Raw genomic sequence first — 24,955 nt, forward strand, 5'->3', positions numbered from 1 at the left:
GGGCATTTTGTCATAGTAAATATGAAAAGTAACCAAGACACCATGGTGCCTTTGTATGTGCTACTGTTTTCTGACACATTCTGCTGCACCTTCTGCAAAAGCTGACAGGTCTCTGGCAGCAGAAATAGTATTGAAATTGTGTGTGTCTGTCTGTCTGTCTGTCCATTAGTCTGTAATGACATCAATTATATTAAAGGAAAATTTTATTTGAATAATTTTGACTGAAATAATGCATTTATCCCTTGGCTGTTTATTAGTGATTTGATAATTGTATCAGCTATTATTCAAGCAGTAGCATTTTTTTTACATTTTTGAAAGAAATTAAAATGGAATGTAAACTTGGGAAAATTATAATTCTGCATTTGCTTTGCTCTCTCTTGTATCATTTAGGTGAAAGGTTAGCTAACACATATAGCACATCTGGCTCAGACTGGCCTTAAATACAAGATCCATTTGCCCCTGTCTACCAAGTGCTGGGATTATAGGCATATGTTAAGATGTTGAAGGAGCTGTGGGCTGCCTTCCTGCTGCCTGGCTCCTGGCCACCAGCTAGCTTATGCCCTGAAATAATTACACGGAAACTGTATTCTTTTAAACACTGTTTGGCCCATTAGCTCTAGCCTCTTACTGGCTAGCTCTCACATCTAGATTAACCCATTTCTAATAATCTGTGTACCACCACAAGGTGGTAGCTTACCGGTAAGATCCTAACCTGCGTCTGCCTCAGAGAGGAGAATCATGGCGACTGACTGACTTGGCTTTTTTCTCCCAGCATTTTGTTCTGTCTACTCTGCCTACCTAATTTTCTGTCCTATCAGGGCCAAGGCAGTCTCTTTATTTAACCAATGAAATTAACACAAAACAGAAGACTCTCCCCCATCATTTCCCCTTTTTCTATTTAAACAAAAAAGAAAGTCTTTCACTTTAACATAGTAAGATTACATATCACAAAATAGTTATCAAGCAAGAATTACAGTTACAATATTTATATCTATTTTATCTTTTATGATAACTAAAGAAAACTATAACTATAACTAACCATTCTTCAACTCCATCAAGGCAGTCTCTTTATTTAACCAATAAAATTAACACAAAACAAAAGACTCTCCCCCATCATTAAGATAGTTTTTCAATCCACTTACTATATAAAAAATCTGGCCTTTTAGAAGCATTTCAGTGTGGAGAATAAGAAATCTGAGTTCTGAGAGTCATTATTTGAGTCATTAGTATAGGAGCTGATTTGGGACAATTAAAGGAGTTGATAATCCCAGGAGCATTTAAAGCTGTGGGATAACATGGAGGGAACATTTGGGACTTGTGATAGGCCTCAGTTTCCTAAAGAGATGCCATGAGGAAGCCTTCATGTTTTCGTTCAATAACCCATTTGCATCTTTAGATTTTGTGGTCATTTATAAAGATGAAGATCTTCACGGTAAATAGTTGTGAGAAACAAACCCCAAGAGTTGGTGTCTTGGAAAGCACTACCCTACTGTGCATAGGACAAGGCATGGAGGCGCTAGTAACTGCAGATGAATCCCGCTAAGCTGTCCTGGCTGCCGTTTCAGCATGACTAGGTCCCGACAGTCGCATCTCCCTGAGGCCCTTGGAGGTGACATCCTGGTGACATGCCTGGGGAGTCCATGAAGCAGCTGATAGCCGGGTGGAAAGCTAAGGAGCGTCACAGGATGACCTGAGAAGACTTGGGAGGTTTGCCCATTCTGCAAAGTGGAAAACTGACTGGGAAAGGTAGAAGGATGCACTCGACATCACACAGCCGGTCAGTCTCAACCTTCCAGGAAGCCTCTGTCCACACTGTGACCTTAGGAATCCAAGAGACCAAGTTTGCTCTCAGCTAACTGCTCCGTTCCGTTCTGCAGGAAGCTCTTTCTCGTGGAGGGAAGGATATTGGAGAGAAAACCAACAAATTCCCCATCACCATTGGTGAACAGTCTACTGTAACAGGTCACCACAGATGTGTCACTTAAAGAAGCAGGAACCCTCAGGCAGTGGTGGTGCATGCCTCTAATTCTAGCACTCGGGAGGAAGAGACTGGCAGATCTCTGAGTTCGAGACCAGCTTGAGCTACAGAGTGAATTTCAGGACAGCCAGGGCTGTTAAACAAAGAAACCCCATCTCAAAAAAAAAAAAAAAGACAGACAGATAGACAGAAAGAGAGAGAGAGAGAGAGAGAGAGAGAGAGAGAGAGAGAGAGAGAGAGAGAGAAATCCCTTGCCTCATGTTGACCAAGTATTAAGTCAGCCTCACTGGGCTTAAATCAAGGTATGTATTTGCCCCTTAGACTCTAGGGAAGAGTTCTAGTTTCTGGAGGTTGCAAGTACGTCGTGGCTGCATTATTCTATCTCTGCTGCTGCCATCACATCACCATCTCTTTTCTGTGTCTTTGTCTCTCATACAACAATGACATTCTAGGCCTGCTCAGCTATCTAGGGCGATCTCTTCATCTCAAAATCCGTATATCCTTAGTTTAATTGGATCTGCATGGACTGTTGGTTTTTCCCAAACAAGCTTACATTCCCAGGTTCTGGGGATTAGCACGGGAACACATATTGGTAGCTATTTGGCCGACTATGGGTGAATGGGAGCAAGGCTGACAAGGGAGGCTGTAGTTCTGTTCTATTGAGCTTAAACTGTCTCTCCATTTCTGAGCCCTGTACATCCAGAGCGGTGGACGGAACTTAGGAGCACACACAGGATGATAAGGAGGTGTTTTAGGAAAGGGCAGTGGGGACGTGGCCCTGGAGATGGAGAAAAGAGACCTGAGCCCAGCAGGATGGGGTCTGTGCCTGGAAATGTTGAGGCTCACGGGTGATAACTGTACACGGGGCTGGGGGCTCACGAGGGTAGCTGTGCTGGGGGGGTGGCTGGGTTCTATCCCATGGCCTTTCTGTCACCACCAAAGTGACCTCATGATGTAGACTCCAGAGAAGGGGGGATTGGAGGAGAGGACCTTAGGGTAACTTCTGGACTCCAGCTCTGGCACTTGGAAGGGATTTTCAGCTGCGGGGAGTTTAACCTCCTCGCCTCTGTCTCGGACAACGGAGACCGAACGCTAACAACTTAGAGATGCCACGGGATTTACACTTGTTCTCTGGAAAATTATGGGCCATCCGCTGTGGAGGAGAAAAAGAGCTTTTACAAAATGTTTTTGCGACCGTTTACATAAATGTAATAACTGAAGAAATGGTTCGTTCACAAAGCTGTCTTAGGCAGCTTCTGAATTTAAAATTGCCTATTGCCAAAAGTGACTTTTTCCATAGCATCACGGCAGAGCATCTAAAAGATGGCTTTCTTGAGATTAGAAATAATTTAAACAATCTCATGCAAACACCGTATGTAGAACAACATTTATTTATTCAAAGCCACAAAAATAATAATAGTTTCCCTTTTGTATCTTTGGATGCCATAACCCAGAACTCCACCAGCCATGGAGAGAACATAATTCAGAAATAATTATACCCATGCTAAGCCTGAATAGTCTTTTCTTCCTTGTCCTTGTTCCCCAAACAACACAGTACAACTTTTTTTCAAAGAATTTAATTGCATTGGATGCTATGAGGGGCTGGAGTTAATAAGATAAAGCATTCCATGTAACTTGAACACCCAGAGATTCAGGTAACTGTGTGTGTGTGTGGGGGGCGGGATTCCTGGGACCAACCACTCTCAGGTGCCAAGAGCGGCCGTATATATGAACAGATATGTAACTATATTGTTCTAGTTCGTCTCCTATTGGTGCGGTAAGTAAGCACCATGACCAAAAACAACTTGGGAAGGACAAAGGTTTGTTTGGCATATATGTCCTGATCCCAGTGACATCACTGAGGGAAGTCAGGGTAAGAACTCAAGCAGATTCCTGGAGGCAGGAGCTGATGCAGAGGCCGTGGAGGATGAAGCTTACTGGCTTGCTCCCTGTGTCTTGCTCATCTGCCTTCTTATATAAACCAGGACCACCTGCTCCGGGGTTGTATTGCCCACACTTGTCTGGATGCTTTCATATCAATCATTAATCAAGAAAATGCCTGAAGACACGCCCACAGGCCAATCTGATAAAGACAATTCCTCAATTGAGGGTCCCTCTTCCCTGGTGACTCAGTTTGTGTCGAGCTCACAAAACTAACCAGCATATATATGGAGTCATATATACTAAAATGATTTGTGATTGTATTTGTATATGCTTGCTACTATTCTTAAAATCCTATGTTTCTGTCCCTTGTACTAAAAGCTTTGTGATTTACTGTTATGCACTTTTATTTCCTCTTTGAGTAGAAAGACATACCTTCCATGTACCCAGTGCCTGGCAGGCCACTGTGTCCCTGGATACAATGCCAGCCTCTGAGCTGTCAGGTCACACGCATGAAGGACACCATGGAAATGAGAGAACTAGATTTTAATTAAGAGACCAGCGCTAAGACCCCTGGTTTTAAATAAACTCCTAATGTCCTGACCATCGTGCCATTGCATGGGATTTTGTCATGGAGATGTAAGTAGTAAAGACCAGGCGTCAACCTGGGTAGATAGTCTTCGGCATCATGCAAGACAGTATATTAACTGTTAGAGAGAGCTTTGGAGGGAAGGACAATAGTGAATTATCATCCAGAAGTGCTTTATTAGAGGCTGAGAGGCTCACGACCATAGGCATCCTTGATGAACCTGGAAGTGGGAGAGCATTGGACGAGATGTGTTATGGCCATAGGCAGCCATGATGAGCGCTGAAGGGACGTATTCCTTCAATTTCCAGAATATTAGGAGAGTTAGCGTGTCAGACCCTAGGCAGCATGATGAGGTATTGAAGGGGGAGATGCTTCAGTTCCCAAACTATCAGGAGAGAAACGGCACTATGGCCACAGGCTACTATGAAGGAACCAAAGCCCTGCACTGCCTCAGTTTCCTTGAGATCCTGAGAAAGAAGGCAGTTTCAGACTCTTATGGGCTGTCAGAAATTGGGATACGGAGAAGTTCTATACCACTTGACCCAGCCTGGCCTAGCCTCTGTGCCAGGAGGCAGGAAGACACTACACAAAAGCAAAGTTGTAATTCAGAGTCGTTTGCAGCTTGCTCTCATCTGCAAGGTCACAGCAGCTGTGAGCAGGAGTCCAGGAGCGAGGTTGCAGCAGTATGCACGTGCTGACTCCAGGGAGCAGCTAGAGGATCTGCTGTCTCAGTCTTCAGAAGGCTCAGGCCACGAGTCTGAGGAGTCCAACCCACTTACTCAGTGAATTCTTTAGTAAAGAATTATAAGGGTGAGAAATACGTATGGCTGCTGTCACTGTAACAATACCTATCTATACCTCTGGCCATACCTATGGCAATGGCATAAAAATGAGGGAAAAGAACTGAGTCCCCTATCCTCCTATTGGACTATGTAGAGACTTCCATCCTTTCTGCCAATGCTTGCTGTGTACATGGCTATGTTCCAGAGGTGTCATGCCATTGTCTTGTTCACACTGGTATCTTAGGTGTTGTCTAAGAACCCTCATTTTACAGATGGGGAACCTGAGGCTGCCAAGGATGGAGCCAGATTAGAACCGACTCTCAAGATTTATGCACTGCCTCCTATGCCTTTTATGCTAGTTAGAAATGCTCATGGGTCTAATTCCTCGTGTGGTGTGTGTGTGTGTGTGCGCGCGTGCGTGCGCATGCGTGCACGCATCTGAGTGTGCATGTGTACAAGTTTCCCTCTGAATGTGGCCCTCCTGATGTATCCATGTGAAGATGAATCCCAGCTGCAAATAAGGTTATTTTCATTCATAATTCACCCACAATTATTTAAAATAAATGATTAAGCCCAGGGTATGAGGCCAAGACTTCCCTGTAGCAGCTTGTCCAGCGCTGTCCAGTGTTTTGCACTTAGACCCTGCAATGGTGTCTGCTCAGCTAATTCACTGCTCAGCTGCATATGGGCAAAAAGACAGGCATCCCTGCGATGCAAATCTCTTGGCAAATTCGCCTTACCATACCGTGAGCTGGAAAGTAGAGTGATAATTATCTATCTAATACAGTTTATGTGAATGAGTATATATATTTCCACGTTCTCTGTTTAATCACCAGTTCACTGGAGTCCGGCAAAAGTCACACATTCTTGATGGGGCTGAAGTGCAACCATGCTTTGTGGGTTATTTTCCACTAAAAGTCTGCCAGATTTAGCGGACTGTGCTAATCCCACTGTAGTTCTTACTGTGTTCTATTGTGCAGATGCCACTTGCCAATGAAGATTACATAGCAGGCTTCTCAAAAGCTCACTGATGAATGGGGGACTCTTGGGCTAGGGTGATTCAGTTAAGGGACTGTCTGGGTGCGGTTTCATCTAACGGCGTGTGTTTGGCGCGAATGGCTCAGTTAGCAGATTTCATCCAGTTTGCTGTCTAACAAACAGCGTGGGGCTACTGTATATAAAGCCTTATGCTGGGAACCCTGGCAGCTAGAAGACGCAGAAGAAACCACCCTTTCCATTCAGTAGCGGACCGTCTGTTGGGGAGGCAGGTGTGCAAACAAGGGAAGGTAGTATGAGGTCTGCCAGAGTATCCTAACTGGAGTCTTGGAGAGGTCCCGTCCTTGTCTTCTAAGATCCTTGCTGAGAGAGGATGCCACGCCGCTGCTGGTAGGATCTCCCCCAGTGCAGACCCCAGAGTACAGGAGTTTACTTAGATGCTGGTCACAGGAGCTCCAGAAGGGTATGGGAAAAGCATGGCAGCCAACTGAAGCCCTATCATGGACAACCCAGCTCCATCCAGCTGGGCAATTTTGAGACAGAGCAAAGGACACCCCGCATTGCTTTTCCCACCAAGAGCTAGACTAGGACACTTACTGACTCCCAATGGGTCACTGGTATATTTGAATCTTCCTTCATCAATGCCTTGGAGGGAGTGAGAGAAAATCCTCAGGAGCAAGCTATGATGTTGGCAGAAAGAAGCTTTGGGGTTGGTGTGCACAGAGGGTAAGGGTGTGAGAGTAAGCACAGGACACTGTTCCCTTGAGAAAGGTAGACCCAGGTATACAGGCTTGCCATAGGACACAACCCCATAACGACCGTTGATTGGACCAAGGTTGTACCTGATCAAGGAAGAAGCAACATTGATGGTTTGGCAAAAGGAGGTTCCCCAAAGTGTGAAAAAGTGATCACAGACATGACAAGGTGGTGTGGATGTGGGGTTTCCAGAGTGGAAGCTGGAATGGGTGCTCCAGGAAGACTGGGGGAGCAGACAATCAGAGCTTTGGGGTGCGTGAGTGTCTGTGGATAGAAGCAGCAGAATGTGAGAGCTTGTGGAAGTAGGGAAGCAGGGAAGCAGGGAGAAAGAGGTAGGAATCTCTGTGGGGGCCGGTGGTCTTGAATCTTTGCTTGATCGGGGGGGTGTTTGTGTGGCTCAGCTTTCCACTAACACTGGTGACGCTGGCCAAAGTCCCCTCTGTGGACAGCCCCTTCCCTGAAGCTGCTGCAGCAGGAATTGGCTTCTTGCAACCAATTGATCACTAACTAGGTTCACTAACACAGCCACGGACACAGGAAGCGGGCCGGAAATGCAGTCCCTCTGGGTCTTAGCGTCCGAGGTGGGCTTTACCAACAGAGAAGGTGTCACAGCTAACCAGTCTCACAGGAATGGGGACATTTTCTGTCTGCAGACCACACCCAGGGCTGCTCTGTTTAATTTTAGGTTGGCTTCTGATAATTGTTAACTGACAATTCCTATTGGTTGCAAATAACAATAGAGAGGTTTTTTTATTGTTTTATTTTTCTGTTTGTTTTTAATCAAGGATTCGAATAGATACTATTGTATGTGATTTCCTCAGAACTGCAGCATTCCCCACTGGAGGAACGATCGTAAGACTCGAAAAGTAAGAAAACTTCTAAGTCTCAGAAAACTGAACCATGTAAGAACCACAAGACTCCTGCTCCTTACTCTCCAAGCTCAAATGGGAAGTCATCTTTGTTAGCCACAAGAGACTCCCTAACTGGCCCAGCTGCCTGGGAGCAGTACACGGGACTCAGGGACTGCAGATTTTGAGGCCTCGCCCATGCTGGCGTGTGGTTTTTTTGGTGATGCAATTGCCTTTTAGTAGCCGGATCCTAAAAGTAACCCTTCACCCATGCTTCTGCCTGTAATCTCAGCCTCTCCAGTTCACTAAGACACACTTGTGTAGAATCAGTTTTTTGGAGGGGGGGTGGCTTGGAGTGGGGTATGTTTGGTGGAGTGGGTAGGTTTGGCTTGCAATCAGGGTGCCTATCTGCACCTATCTGGCACATTTAGGCATCTGTTCACATTGCCCCAGGAAAAATCACACAGAGACACACTAACCATCTGATGAGCCACCTCTCATAGACCTGAGTAGAAATAAGCAGGGGGAAGGGAGGTGTTTGTGGTTTTTTTTTTTTTGTGTATTTGTAGTTTAGGGCCCTGCCCAGTCACATTTTGCAACTTCAGGCTTTGAATTTGAGTTTCTCTCAAGGACTTCTTGCTTTCCATCATCAGAATTTCACATGCATTTTCCACCCCTGCCCCAGGTGGGCAAATAGGAGCAGAGCAGGTCTTTGGAGGAGCCATAGGGAGCTACTCCCTGTGTGTAAATGAAGGTTTTTCTGGGTTTCTGAAAACTGTGTGTTTAATGTAGTCTCATAAATCATCATTGGGTAACTGAATAGCCTGAAAGGAGCTTCTTCTTTCTAACTATTTGTAAGTTGTTTGCAATAGGCTGAAATCCAAGGGCATCTCACTGTGTGGGGCAAAGAGCCCCAAACTGGGAAGTTCAAATTTTCATTCTTGCTGTGGTTTCCCGCTAACAGGATTCTCTGGGTTGGACAAGACATAGTCTTTGTGGCTCATGATTTTGTTGCAGACAGACCCAAAGAACTGGCTTTCTAAGGAGCTGTCTAGCTCTCAGGTGCAGTTTTATAATCCAGATGCTCTGTTGAGCTATAAGAATCTCACCCAGGAAAGCCGAGGGCTCGGCAGATGCTGATTTGCACACACATTGGAAAGACAGAGCAAAAGGGCAATATGGGGAGAAATGGCCCGTGTGAATCTCAGTGAGCTAATGGCATCACAAAATGACAATGGCTGTGTCTATCTATCTAGAAATAAATATAGTCCCTGGCCAAAGAGCTAATGGCTCTGAAGCACATTCTACAAACTGCACACACGAGAAGCGCTTTATTTGTTCCTGAGGACATAAGAAGGAGCCTGTTATGGAACAGTGATGGAGAAATCATCACAATTATGAAATTCATTAGGAGACCTCATTTCCAGTGTGCTCACTAGGCTTGCATTTAATTGCTCCTATTTCAGGTGTTTGTTGAAAACATTCTATTGGGATGTCGTCTTCTCTCTGTGTTTCGGTCATAACGTAGCTCCTGGATAGTTAAGTGGTCCCCAAGAAAAATCCCAGATATGTCCTTAACACACTGAACTTGGAGCTGATGGAGGTGGTGTGAAACCCTTAAGGGTAGAAGCTTGAGTTGTGGGCACCTCTGACCAGACATCAGTAAAGGCTTTCTGAAGATCAGGAATTCATCAGGACTGAGGGTGTATGAAAAATGAAGTTCATGTTTTTTGTTTGTTTGTTTGTTTATATTGTTAAGGCTGTGGATTTGGAAAATAGCCTTTTTCTTAGACAGAAGTTGGTTGTAATGAGAAGCATGCATTTTCAAAATGCCACTCATAGTATCGTAAGTCCTTGTGACTGCTGATGGAATGGGGATGTCAAAGCTTGGGCATACTCAGCCTGTGATGAGCTTGCTCTTAGTGTCCAAAGGCCAAGTTACTCAAGGCAGAGGGATGGAGTGTTCCTGACAGCTGTGTGTGTGTGTGTGTGTTTTTTTTTTTTTGCTCTTATGGGGGCCTATCACCCAGCTCCCAAATAAATACACAGAGGCTTATTCTTGCTATGAATGCCTGGCCTTAGCCTGACTTGTTTCTAGCCAGCTTTTCTTAAATTATTCCATCTATCTTTTGCCTCTGGGCTTTTATCTTTCTATATCTTTCTTTACTTCTTACTTCATGACTGGCTGTGTAACTGGGTGACTGGCCCTTGGTGTCCTCCTTTCCTCCTTTCTTTCTCCTTCTAGCTATTCTGTCTGCCTGGCAGCCCCATCTGTCCTTTCTCCTGCCTAGCTATTGGCCCTTCAGCTCTTTATTAGACCAATCAGGTGTTTTAGACAGGCAAAGTAACACAGCTTCACAGAGTTAAACAAATGCAACATTAAAGAATGCAACACATTTTTGCATCATTAAACAAATGTTCCACAGCATAAACTAATGTAATACATCTTCAACTAATATTCCACAACACAGCAATGTGTGAAAAGCTTTGTCAAGCCATTGGAACTCAGCTGGAATCCTCTGGAGGATCAGTAGATTCTCTTAACTGCTGAACCGTTTCTTTAGCTCTCCAATTTCAGAATGTTCATTTCCCCCTCTTCATATGCTAACCCCAAGATTTGCTTGTACTTCTGACTGAGGGACTACAAGTCAGGGCTTCCTGATTTATAGTGAGCCGTCCTCTGGAATTTTTATGTCAACTGTTTTTATATAAGGGGATAGAACAGGCTGTGGGGCCCATGTCCGCTGGTAGTTGAGAGTACCCTCCCAGAAACTCTGTGTATTAAGAAATCTAGAGACACTCAGAACCTATAGTTGATGGAGTTTTATGGAGACTCTCTTGGATAAGAATGATCTACTAGTAACCAGAGTCTGTTGTGGGAGGTTCTTCTGCTCCTCCAGCCAATAGCCGCTGAGATACCAGCCCATTGGGGCGTGGTCTCTCTCCCTTTAAAAGAGCAGCCGCTTCCCTCTTCTCTCTCTCTTACTTCCTGCTCTGCTTCTGGTGACTAGACTCCCTTCCTGATTGCGCAGAGGGCTGTTGTCTGGGACAGTGATCTGTAAGTTTTTTCCCCTTTAAATAAATAACCATTCTATTAATCATAATTCCAAACTGGTGTGAGATTGTGACTTACGCCTTTGCCTTCATCTGGCGTCCCACATTGGACGCCATTCTGTTAAAGGAGCTGCCTTCCCACAGCCCGGCTCCTGGCTGCCTGGCTAGCTTATGCCCCGAAATAACAACACACAAATTGTATTCATTTAAACACTGCCTGGCCCATTAGCTCTAGCTTCTTACTGGATAATTCTTACATATTGATTACCCATTTCTATTAATGTGTGTAGCACCCCAAGGTGCACTTACCAGGAAGATTCTAGCCTACATCCATCCTGGGTTGGAGCTTCATCACATCTGCCACAGAGAGCAGAGCTATCGTGTCTGCCCGGGAGAAGGGAGCATGGCGTCTGAGCTCACTTCCTCTTCCTCCCAGCATTCTGTTCTGTTTATTCTACCCACTTATGTTCTAACCTATGAGGCCAAGCAGTTTCTTTATTGATTAACCAATGACCTTCCCACATCAAGAGTCCTTTCCTGGAAGATGGGAGGTGGGATTGAAAGTCCCATGCTTCTGAGAATGTCTGGTCTTCCTGGTGACCAGCCCTATCAAAGAGTCCAAATGTGACATCAATAGAACAACAAAATATGTATTTGTCCTCCAAGAAATTCCAAGAAATTAGGAGTTCTCTGTCAGGAACTAGGTTCAACAGCTAAATATGAGAATAAAAACCTCTTCTAGTAACCTTAGCACTTGGACAATCAAAAGGGCTTTTAGAGCTTTCTGCCAGAACTGGAGCAAATGTCAAAAAAATACATATACTGCTTATTATAAGTCACAATATGCCATCTAGTGCATAGGGGACTGAGATTAATGACTGGGAAAGACTGGGATATCACATTCATTTTCTTCTGGAATTAATTGATTTTGAAGTGCTAGAGAGATTCATATAAATAATTGGTACCCAGGAGTTTACTCTTTCTGTTATTCTGGCCTTTCTAGGAGGGCCACAGCTCAGTCATTGTCTCTAAAAGTAAAAGGCAATGCCTGCCATGCAGTGGGGAACTCATGTGTGTGCAGACTGGTCACCCTGGGAAGCCAATGCTGTATAATGGTTCCTACTTTGTGGTCATCACTGGCAGTGTAAACACTTAGAATACGTGGGGCCCCCAATCCAAGAAAACAGAAATGTTTGCTGATTTTTGGTTTGTTTTGATAAAAGAAACTTGATCAACTAAACAAACAGCCTTGTATGAAAGGGCTTGTGCCCCTAGATAGTGTCATGCTCAGAATAGGGAGGCCATGAATTGGAGCACAGAAATTCTGGGGCTATCAAGGTTTTCAAGCCATTTGATCTTGGACAGGAAACAGACTTGTCCTCATGTCAGAGGGCCATGATCAGTATTAAAGTAAAAGAAAGCCACAGAGGACAAATGTATGAGACAAAATAGCTTCTTTGCTCCAATTAGCCACATTTCCCCACCTTCAGAAACCAAAGAGGGATTTATACGTATATGTACACATTATATGTATGAAGGTATTTGTGCATGTGTGTGCGCACTCACATATATATGTGGTATGGGAAGTCCTGTATATGTGTTGCTTTTATTGGTTAATGAATAAAGAATCTTCCTTGGACTGTAATAGGGTAGAATAGAGCTAGGTAGAGAAGACTAAACTGAATGCTGGGAGAAAGAAGATAGAGTCAGAGAGAAGCCATATAGCCCCTCCAGAGACAGACACCAGATGGAACCTTGCTGGTAAGCCACAGCCATGTGGCGATACACAGATTAATGGAGATGGGTTAGTTTAGGATGTAAGAGCTAGCCAATAAGAAACTAGAACTCATAGGTCAAGCATTGATTTAAAGAATACAGTTTTCGTGTGGTTATTTTGGGTCTGGGCTGCAAGGAATGATCTAATGGCCTCTGCCTACATATATGAATGTGGTTCTGGATGTCAGAGGTCAGCCTTGTGTGTGTGGTAGTACTCTCACTGCACCTGGAGGTCACAGACTAGGTAGGCTAGCCAGTGAGTTCCAGGTCCTCACTTGGGCTGTAGGTATGAGCCACAATGCCCAGCTCTTTATGGAGATACTGGGGATCCAAACTTGTGTAGCCCCATGCTTGTGTAGCAAGCACTTTACCCACTCAGACAACTTCTCAACACCGAGGAAAATAAAAAAAATTTTTTTTTGAGACAGGGTCTCACTATGTCACCTTAACTGAGCTGGAACTCACTATGTGTGCAAGACTGGCCCTGAACTCTTAGAGATCCACCCGCCTCTGTCTCCTGAGTGTTGTGATCAAAGGCACGTGCCCCCATGCTTGGCATAGCGAGGAAGACTTTGATCTTGGTCCCCCAGCTCTGGGTCTTACCATGTTCTACATTCTAATACTGTCATTGATGTGTTACCAAATGGAGAAATTCAGCTGAGTTCTGAATTTCCAGTTAAAGGAACTCTGCCTCTGGGGAAATAACTGAAATCAAACAGATGATGGTAATAAAGAACATTTTTTTTAAAGCACCGCTTGAACAAATGAGGTTCTGGAAAGCTAATGGAAGCGCACTGAGTGTGTTCCACTCTTCTGGAGATAAGACATGTAAGAGGCTTCAAACGTTATTAGTGCTGAGGGCTGGAACTGCACAAGAGGTCAGAGTGGATGGTGTGACTGAGAGACATGGATACCCGAGTGCATTTATGTCTACGTCCCTTATATCATAAAGCCATTAGACTTTAAAGTCTTTTAGGAGCAATGAGGAACCACCAGCCTGGTGGCTTTTAAGAGACAAATTTTCTCTCTGTAGAGTCATGCTCTTTCTCAGTCTCTAGCTCCTTTTTCTTTTGTAACTAACTATCCACACTACACACACACACACACACACACACACACACACACACACACACACACACACGGATTTTATTTGAGTGGCTTACAGGCTTGACTTAGGTAGTCCAACAATAGCTGACTGCCAATGGAAAGTCAAGAATCCAGTAGTTGTTCAGTCCTCAAGACTGGATGTCTCAGCTGGTCTTATGTATAGACCAGAATCTCAAAGAAGTCGACTCTACATCAGTGAAGGGATGGACTTTCCAGCGAGAATGAGAGCAAGCAGGCAGAGAGCAGGCTTCCTTCTCCCATGTCCTTTATAGAGGCTGCCACCAGAAGGTGTGGCCCAGATTAAAGGTGGTCCTCCCCACCTCAAAAGATCTGGATTTAGGGTAGGTCTTCCCACTTCAAATGATTCAGTCAAGAAAAGTCCCTCACAGGTGTACCCAGCAGCTTGGGTTTTAGCTTCTTCCAGATGTAGTCAAGTTGACAGCCAAGAGCAGCCATCACAGTCACGTACTGCACAATTATCAAGACGCAGCTGGGATGCCGATCTGTTTCCCGGCAGCCTTCCCATCTCATCTCTATCCTTCATCCCTCCCACAGAATCCATCATCACCTTTAGTAACACTTTCCTGGAACTCTGGACTTACTATTTCCCGTCATCATCTCCAGCATCCATGGAGTTGGGTCTTTCATCTGTCTCCTCTACAGCGAAGCCCAGGCCTTGAATCTTAAGGAGTCATGCGGCACACTTTACACAACAGTGATGCCTGCATCACTCTCTAAGCACTTCTGACGTAACTATTTACAGTAAGACTCAGGAATTGGTTTACATTTTTTGATCTCCTGGAAGTAATGGCAATCTGCCGGTCAGAAGGAAGAAGGAATCTGTTTTGGAGATTTTCCTAAAGGTTTCACAGATGGCGGATGAATGCCTGCATGGCGGAGCTGAATACCTGCTCAGAATCCCCAGTTTTTTCCTCTCTAGTTCATTGATCCCCTCCTTTTGTTAAAGCACCTTACTGAGTCTACCACATATCAGAGGGGTTTGGGGGTTGAGCCTAGGCATCGAGCCTTCTATGAAAACACTCTACTGTTAAGATAAAGCACAGTGAGAGAGGCCCTCACTATGTATCACCCAAGTCTGGTCTGGAACTTCATATGTAGTCCAAGTTGGCCACAGACTCGTGATCCTCCTGCCTCAGCCTCCCGAGAGCTGTGATAACAGTGTGCGTTACTATCCCATGCTGTCCAGTTCCCATTTCCCTTCTGTTGGGCAATGAGAAAGAGAAATTCCCAAGGGCAGTTTAGATAATTTCAAGGTCAAATCCTTAAAGGGGCTTTTAAGAAAGGAGTCACCGGCCGGGCGGTGGTGGCGCACGCCTTTAATCCCAGCACTTGGGAGGCAGAGGCAGGCAGATCTCTGTGAGTTCGAGATCAGCCTCTACAAGAGCTAGTTCCAGGACAGGCTCCAAAACCACAGAGAAACCCTGTCTCGAAAAACCAAAAAAAAAAAAATAATAATAATAATAAATAAAAATAAAAAAAAAGAAAGGAGTCACCGGCTCAGGGAGATGGCTCAGTCAGCAGAATAGCTGCTGTGTGATTATAAGGTCTTGAGATTGGATCCCCAGCGCTCATGTGAAAAGCTGGGTAGTAGAGAGACTCTCACCTGTAGTCCCAGCACTAGGAGGTAGGGGGAGCCTCTGAGTTCTCTGGTGAGTCATTCTAGTCAATCAATGCGCTCTAGGTTCATCAACAAGCTGTCTCAAAAAAAAATAAGGCAGAGAATGATAGAGGAAGACATCTGATATTATTTGACAATGTCAACCTCTGACCTCCACATGTACCACATTCCACATGTATGCATATTATACAGACACACACAGACACATGCACACATACACACAATTCCCCTCCCCGCACAGAGGGGTGGCAATAGAGAAATGAGTCAGAATCTCTCTTTCTCTGGGTCTTTGCAGATAGGGAGAGAAACAGAAGACTAGGAAGAAGTGATGGTTCTTGACTGTAATCCCAAATAGGAAAGACTGAATCAATAGGACCTGCAGTCAGCTAGAGCTATATGAAAAAAAAAATCAATCAAAAAAAAAAAAAGAAATAGAAGCTATTTCTTATATCATTTAAGAAAGTTTAAATGTCTTTCATTCCACAGAGTTCCAGAGTTCCAGAGAGAAGAATGACTGATTGGGTCTAAATGAAGCTTTTCAACCATAAGAACCACATTCTTTACATAACTTATGTGCATGCATGTTTGTCTGTGCACATGAGTGTAGGTGCCCGTGGAGGCCAGAAGAGGGAGCCAGATCTTCCTGGAGCTTCAAGTAGGCAGCTGTCAGTGGCTCAGTGTGGATGCTGGGAACTGAACTCAGGTCCAATTCAAGAGCAGTATTCACTTTTAACTGCTGAACCTTCTCTCCATCCCTGCACACACACTCAACAAACGCTTTCTCGTGTTATTTTCTACTCTCTGTCCCTGGGATTTAGCCATGTTTCTAGTTCTTCAAACCTGCAGATGTTTTAAATTCAGGGCTTTTTTTTTTTTTCAAGAAGGGAGCTTGCTTGGAAAATATTAGACTCTCTGTATATTCAAAACCAAATGCATCAATTTAATCAATAGAATATTTTTTCTTTTAATTTAAAGATTTATCCTGATGATTTTGTTTCGATTTTGGAGGACGAGGAGTTAAAACACAGGCACGAAGCAATGACTGTTATTTATTGTGTCTGAAAGAGACATCACATTGGGTTCTAGTCCCACCCAGACCAGTGGGTTCTCTCTTTGTGTGTGAAACCATTAGAGATTCTGGTATCAACATGGTAAAGAATATATATTTTTTGCTATGTTTAATATTCACTTTACAAAATTACCATAAACTATGAATAAACATGAACAGGGATGTTAGTGTGGTTATCTTTCAAATCCTCAGGCTGTGTATGTGGAAAGACAATTATTCTAACAGCCTTAATAAGTTCTAATTCTTCTCATAAAAAAAAGGTGCCGAGAAGGAGCAGCTTGGGATGAGTTTTAAATAAATAAATCTGTTTTCTGTGAAGATTTTTCAGGAATAATTTTATGGGGTGAGAATTTTTAAAACTTGTGATTTTTTTTTTCCTATACGAAGAAACACACATTTCACAAAGTGTGTTGAAGCAGTTGGGAGAATGGAACCACACGCAAGTAAAAATGACGGGTCGCCACAGGAGAGTCATCTAAAGTCACGGGCTCGTTCCATGACTTAGCTGTGCTGAACAGCAATGAGCAAGGATTTCTGTGGTGTGCTGGATTACAATCCGGGTAAAGGCAAGGGTCATAAGCCGGGTCTACTTTTAGTCTCCCAAGGAACCTGCACACCAGTTTCTGTAGTGGTTGGATTAATATGCAGAAGTGTGGAGGATGTCCCTTTGGTCTGCTTCCTTGCTGGCATTCATTGCTTGTTTTCTTAATGGCTGCCATTCTGCCATGCTGACAGGAGAAAGGTGTAATCTCTGTCAAGAGAAATGGACAAAGAAGATGTGCTATATATACACACATGGATGTCTTTTTTAGGCATAAAGAAAGAATGGAATTATGCCATCTGCAGGAAAATGGGTATAACTGGACATAATCATGTTAAGAGAATTAAGTCAATCTCAAAAAGGCAAATAACATGGTTTTTTTCTCATTTGTGGGTCCTAGACTTTTATATAGATGCACAAAATCATACATGTGAATATGGTCTAATATGAAATGAAAGCTGAAGTGAATTTTTCTAGGGTAACTAAGGGACTAGAGGAGGCTATGAGAAGGGAGGACAGTGTGGTATGCGGGGGAAAACATACTTAAAGTACATTATATACCTGCATGGGAATATCCTTCAGGCACACAGTACCACGTTTAATGACAGAAATTGAGCAGAACAACACACACACATACACTCACACACACACACACACACACACACACACACACAGACACACACACACAGACACACACACACACTCACACACTTAAAAAAGGCTAGATTTGGGGTACCAAGGCAACCCCTAACATTTCAGGGACCTGTGACCAAGGCTGACCTAGGTGGACCCATTGGTCAGAAAGATTTTCTCTGTTCAGTTTCATGTCAAGGTTCCTTTCATCTCTCAAACCCCAGAGAGGTAATGTGTTACCACCCACAGGTAGGGCCGACTTTGCTTCTCTTTATGGTGTGGGCAGACTGGCTCCCTGAACCAGAAACATTGAAAGAGAGATTGAATTATAAGCAGTTATGCTGGCACGAACAATGGCTGAGCCTGCACCAGCCCTGACCAGGGACTTGTACTTTTCTGAATGCATCTCTTAGATTTGCATCTATCCTGAATTTTTGTGTAGTTTTTTTTTTTTGACAAACTTTATCACAGTATACTTTTTCCTTATTAATAAATGTATTTTTGGTCAAACTCCTAGGCTCTCATTTCTATGTAAATTGCCTTTGAGATGACAGTTCCCAAAGCATGTAGAATTTCCTTCTAGAGTTTTCTGACCTTTGACCAGTAGTATGGTAATACACTTTAATAATGGCTTCTGATTGGAAGATTTTGGAGAATAGGGGTAATACTCTACCTCCGATTTGTCATTCTTCTGAAAATGTTTAGATACACAACAGGTGTTGAAGAAATGAAAATAAAAATCTTACCACACTGCTGATGTCATAGGAAAAATACCTCTTTGCAGAGACAGCAATAGATGCGGGACAGAAATGCCATAGGCACGGGGATTGTATTTTACCTGTGGTGTGGCGGAAAATGTGAGGCGTGCCATCAAAGGTGCTGGCTCCTTCATTCCTGTCACACCTCAAAGCCACTTATTTACCCCACACACTTGGGTAGCAGTGTTCTTGTGTGACAGTCACAGGGTGGGACTCATTCTTGTCTGTTTAGATTGAGCGTGTGCCAATCTTGTTTCTGGAAGGGAAAGAGCCCAGGATGTGACAGTTGCCACCCAAGGCCTGGGCCCCTGAGCCCCATACTTGCTTCTGTGATGGCAAGTGTGGGACCTCATAGCTGGAAAGCCAGCTCTGCTCCTCAGTGTGCTTTTAAAATCTGATTTTTAGGAACACGCAAGATTCCTTACAATTCTCTCTTCGCTGTTCTTTCTGATGCTGTTTAGTCATTTTGCCTTCTTGTGTGGAAAAGTCTTCCTGAATGTCTGTGAGAGGCTTAAGTCTCTATGACTGCACTAGATATGCTCGAGACGAATTCCCCTTTCTTTCAGCACTGCAAAATAACTACGTGGCTCTGCTGTTCCGTTAAAATCGCTTGTCGTTATCATGCGTATAAAAAATCAGACAATAACACAGAGATGACAGGCAACGTTAACAAATCTGACCACCTGGAAATGAAGCTTTCGTAATAATTGGTGGATGCCGTTCTAGAATGTTCCTTATATACAAATAAAAAGGATGGTAGATGGACAAGAATAGTTTAGGCAAAGTGGAATTAAAATGGGAATTTAGTATATTTGTCAAAACTATTAAACACTTACTTACTTAGACTTACCGGGAAAGGTTGAAATAAAATGAAAAGAGCCGTTGGATTAAAAAAAAAATAGTTCTGAGCTGTTTTCCTTAAAGCAAATATTCATTGAGTGAGCATGTGAATGCCTCTGTATTGGTTTTTCTGAATGGCTTTTGTTTTTCAAGCTGAGGTTATAATTCGGCCCTGCATGGCCTTGAAAACTCGGGTGGATTTTATATTTGCTCATGGATTATTAATCCTTTTGTAAACATTTGTCGAGACATTGTTTTTCATACACCAGGCCAAGGGTTGGAATGCAGTAAGCGTGTTTTCCCTCCTCTCCGGAGACCTCCTGCAGGCTTCAATCCTCCTGCTACCTAGTCCCACCTCTGCCCACAGTAGCCTCATCACCCGCGGCTCTGTTCCCTGCCCGGGACCTCTGCAACAGCGGCGCCTGTTCTTCTCTTCAATATTCCCTTTCCTGCCTTAAGAATTTGAATCTGCTGATTCTTCCAATGAATTGTCTTCTTTATTCTTTTGCCCAACTTCTGCGAATTCTTTCTGCTCCAAATACTGTTTCCTGAGGGAAACCTTCCAGAAGCCTCTAGAATAAATGGGATCCTTTAGTTGTATAGCTATTCTTTTTTGTTTGTAGCGATGTTGACATTGTGGTAGTTTGAATAAGAAATGTCTCTGTGGGCTAAAGCATTTGAAGACTTGGTTGCCAGTTGGTGGCATTGTTGGAGGAGGTGGCAAAGCCTTGCTGGAGCAAGTATTTCAAAAGGGACGGGCTTGGGAGTTCATAGACTTGCCTCTCCTCCAGTTTGCTTCAAGTTTGGTTGAGGACGAGATTGCTCAGCCCCTCTGCCACGTGTGCCGCTTGGGGCCATACCTCCCTTTACTACTGCAGGCTCGCCTACTGGAACCATGAGCCTCAATAAACCCTTCCTGTTCTAAGTCGCCTTGGTCGTGGTGTGTTATTGCAGCAGCGGAAAAGGAACTGAGACACTTGTATGTGCTTACTTATTTCTGTGGTAACTCGGCTTTCTTTCCCTCACACTGCACTAAGTACCTGTGAGAAGAAACTTTAAGCCTTTGCTATCAACCTCCAGTGCCAAGAAAGCCTGGCCATGTAGTAGCAGCTCTAAAAACATTTAGTTTGTTTATGACACAGAACAGGAGCTTGGTAGCTGGGAATTGATGCAGTCTGTCAAATTATTTGTGAGAAGTATTCCAAATAACTTTAGATATATTTAACTAGCTACCAAGAGAATGAAATTAGAGAGAATGTCTTGTATATATATATACAATGAAATAAATAAAAATCCTATCAAAATAACAGAAGAGAGAAAAAGAAAAAATCAGCAAAGAAAAACTGTGGTAACTAGGAAACATAAGATTGTGGAAATAAATGGATTATATTAGTGTTCATAAAAAATGCAAATAGATTAAAATTCCCATTTTGAAGGCAGAGACTTTAAAATATGCTAGATTTTAAAGTGTATATGTAATTTGGCTAAAAAGAAATAAGTTGATGCCCACCAGGGGCTCTCTGTGTCCCTCTTTAGGAGGAGACAGCAGGGGCTGCCCAGTGCCATTGAGACAGTGGGAGACAAAGTTCCACACGTAGGCAATAGTCTCTGCCCTGGGCTGGGAGGGGACATCGTGGGCCCACCAGGCACCTCAAAGGTGGAGCTATGGTGAGCAAGTTTAGCATGGGGCTTGAAAGAGAGAAAGTCAGAATGGTTTCTGTCCTGTGGAGAGAGGCAGATCTGAAGAGGCAAAGGCAGCGAGGAGGAGGCTGAGATGCATGACCTGCTTGCCCCCTGAGGCCACCGTGTGATGTCCGGGCCTGGGCAGCTGCCAAGAGCCATATATGCGCCTGTGGTCCTGATCTCTGTGGCTCCTGTTACCACTGAAGGCCAAGAGGATAGGCTGCACCGAGTCCCCGCCCCCCCGCCCCCAATAGCCACAACGCGAGTGTGTGAGAACTGGCCCTGCCCCAGCACCGGCACTCCGGGGAGCAGCAGGTCCTGCATTTCTCTTGGGCAGTATGGCAGAGCTGACCCAGTGGCTGGTGCGAGCTAGATGGTCCTGGGGACATGGGAGTGGGAGAACTGGCCTGCTCCCCCTCTTGCCATGCTGTGGCAAGAGCCTGGGGGAGAAGCCCCACTCCCTTGCCCGCTCTACCTGTGGCAGGTGGGATAGCTGGCCCTGAGGTCACAAGATTGAGAGAGCAGGCGCTGTCTCGCCAGCTGCAGCCCTGTTCAGCGTGGAGCACAGCAGAGCTGGCCCTGGTGATAGAGATGGAGGTGAGCCGACCCTGAAGGCCTGAGAGCAGAACTGGCCCCACCCCCTGCTGCTTACTGCATAGGGTTAACTAGCCAGGGCTATGATGGTGTTGAGGATGAGGCAGAGCTGGAGGACTGACCAGCAACCACCCAGGCCCAGAACCAGGGCTATGAGTTGTCCCACCCCAACATCCACCCCATCTATGGTCTGCTGGAGTAGGTGAAGGGGCCAGTCTTGCAGTCCCAAAGCTGCAGGATCTCCAGGACACGGGACAACAACAGGATATCCAAGATGAGTCCCAGTGAGGACCCAGTATTGACGGTGTAGCAGAAACCAGAGGCTTCAAACTAGACCAATGACTCATTGCAATGAACAGTTGCAAGGGAAATGCATGGGCTAAAGGGTCTACTGTGTGACTCGCTGTATCCCACTACAGCTTCCACGATAAGATTTTTCTTCTAAATTCTATTTTGTTTTATCTGGTGGGGGGGAATCACAAGGGCAAAGTTAGATGTGAAGGAGGGACAGGAAGATGGGTGGAATCAAGATGCATGATATGAAATCTACAAAGAGTCAATAAAAAGTTAACTTTAAAAAGAAACTAGTCAAAATTATAATAGCTGTTGTAATTAAAATAAGTGAAACACATTTTTTTTTTCATATCAGCACAGACAAATCTAGAATAAAATGTTGAGTAAAGAATCCCAGTTGCACAATGGAATATATAGAGAGTACTGTCATTTATCTATATTTAAAAATATACCAAATGGTATAGTAGATATGTGTTCACACACACACACACATACACACACACACACACACACACACACACACACACACATGAAAGAGAGAGTAGAGGGTAGCATTCTAGGGACATAATTCTGTGGGGAGAATGCTTGGCATTCATGAAGCCCTGGATCCCATCCCTAGCATTGCATGAGCCAAGAGGTGTGAACATGCCTGCAATTACAGCATTTGAAAGGTAGAAATGGCCATCCTTGTCTGCTGAGTGAGTTTGAAACCACCCTGGGATACCCAACACCAGATATATATAAAAAAACAAAAACAAAAAAAACCAACCAAGCAAATGATCAACAAAATGTGAACAGGACATACCCTATTCAAGATAACGATTGCCACTGGGGAAAAGTCAAAGGAATAAAACCAGGAAGGGCACAAAGAATTCAGAAAGCTTGGGGACCATGCATTCAAGGCCACCTGAGATTCACGGTGAGTGTCAGATCAGCTGGTTGTACCAGTTACTTTTCTATTGCTGTGACAAAACACTGTGACCGAGACTCTTTCTAGCATGCAGAGTGTCTTTGGGTTTGCGGTTCTAGAGGGACAGCACCCTGTCAAGGAGAGGAAGTGGTAAGCACAGCAGCTGGAGCAGCAAATAGAGATTCACATCATAAACAGCCCAAAGCAGAGAGAGCACACTGGGAGCAGGCTGCGGGCGTAAGCTCTCAAAGCCCACCTCCGGTGACAACTTCCTTCAGGAAAGCTGCACCTCCAAAGTTACTTGGAAAGTCACCACCATCAGAAGCCCACTGGGGACATTCTCATTCAAAGTAGCACAACTGGGTTACCTACAAGACCTTGTCTCCAAAAAAAAAAAAAAAAAAAAAAGAATCTATAACAAACATGGAAAAGACAAGACTCATGGATTTCTATGGCCTGGGCACTGGAAAGTTTTCATCCATTCCATTTCTGTATGTATGAAAAACACAAAGTATAGTGATGTTTCAACACAGCCATTCTTTTGTGTCGCCAGGCCCGGGAATGGCCAAAATGACGGCTCCGCAGTGTCTTCCTGTATGGATTTTATTTAAGTCCTTACGTGACTTGAGAAGCACCCTCTTTCTGGTTGTGGGGAAGCCAGAATAGATTGGGCCATGCTGCTGCCCAAGACTTCAAGGGAGCAGTTAAATCTGGGGCTGTCACACTGAATTGGTGGCTTCTGTTTGAGCCATCTGTTCCTGCCATGGAGCATCACATCCCATCCTGCCTGCCTGGCAGGGTCTCACTCCCGTCATCATCCTTCAAAGAGCTCTAGATTGGAAATTTTAAATTTTTCAATTGATGCATGGGGGGGAGCGATTATTAGTGGATGAATGGTTCCAGATGACATGTTTCACCCCTGGCCCAGTTACTAAGTGAGGGAGGGGCGTATGGAATACAATGACATGCTACTTCAGGGTTGTACCCGGTTGGGCTCTGTGGGTAAGATATTCCTCTGCCACGGAATGATCTCGATTTCTTGCCAATATATTATTTTCAGTTTCTCTTAATGCTCCATCCCGAATCAGAGAGAGGAAATAATTGGGTCAGCTCATCTCTGCTTTGCCAAGCCAGGTGATGTGCGACAGCTCGCTCTCCATGGCAGTGCCCAGGTTTTTAATAACGAGCCTGCGCACTGTGCAATTATTTTGATAGGGGGGAGAAAATGGCAAACAACATCCAGCCTCTATTCCGAAGAGGCTTTCACCACAGCTGCTCTACACGGGGTCCTAGGGGAACTGGACCAGTCTCCACATCTGCATGGAGGATCTTTGACTGATATTCCCTTGCAAGTCAGGCGTGGGAAGGGACTGAATGTCTCCAGAGATGAGCAAGGCCTCTAGTTACCTTTTCTTTGAAGTCTTAGCTCTATCCAGATGTGGCCTACATAGAGGAAGAAGCATCTCATTAGAGTCCTATTTGGGACAGTCTTGATTAGATGTTCTGGGGTTCTTATAGTACTTGACAGATGATGGTATTTATAGGTAAAGTTTCTCCAGGAATTGGACCAGCCTTACCTAACTATGGGTCACATGACTTTTAGCAGCTGTGTTTATCCTTACTGTGCAGGTATCATTTTATATTGTAATGACTTATTTGATTCTCCATACTTACTCGGCCCTTTGGAGACAGGGATTTATCTCATCCACCGCCCCTCTCCCAAGGACCCAAGCAGTACTTGGCTTATAGCTAGTGCTTTTTAAGTATTTTTATTACATTTTATTTGTGTCTGTGTGTAGTGGGCAGGGGTGGTGGGGTCGTGATGGATTGCTGGCCAAGGTACACATGGAAGTCAGAGGACAACTTTCAGGACTCAGTTCTCTCTTCTACCATGTGGGTCTCAGGGATCAAACTCAGGTCCTCAGGCTTGGTGGCAAAAGCCTTTACTCACTCATCCTGTGAGGATTTCTGAAGGCATGAATTAGCCTTGACCTTGGGACCTCAAGGAAGCTATGATGTCTTAATGGGTAGGGACACCATAGCTAATTAGGTGGCATACTCAAGGAAAGATACAAATTTCACTAATTATTCTTTTGATAGCAAGTTGAATATTTCTAAGCTAGTTAAGCACAGTGTTAGGAAGGGAAGACAGAGTCCTCGCCTCACAGGATCGAGGTAGACAAGGCAGAAGTGAAATAGCCAGAATACTGAGACATGATGCTGATCG

Source organism: Microtus ochrogaster, chromosome 8 (genome assembly GCF_000317375.1).
Source record: "Microtus ochrogaster isolate Prairie Vole_2 chromosome 8, MicOch1.0, whole genome shotgun sequence".
NCBI lineage: Eukaryota > Metazoa > Chordata > Mammalia > Rodentia > Cricetidae > Microtus > Microtus ochrogaster.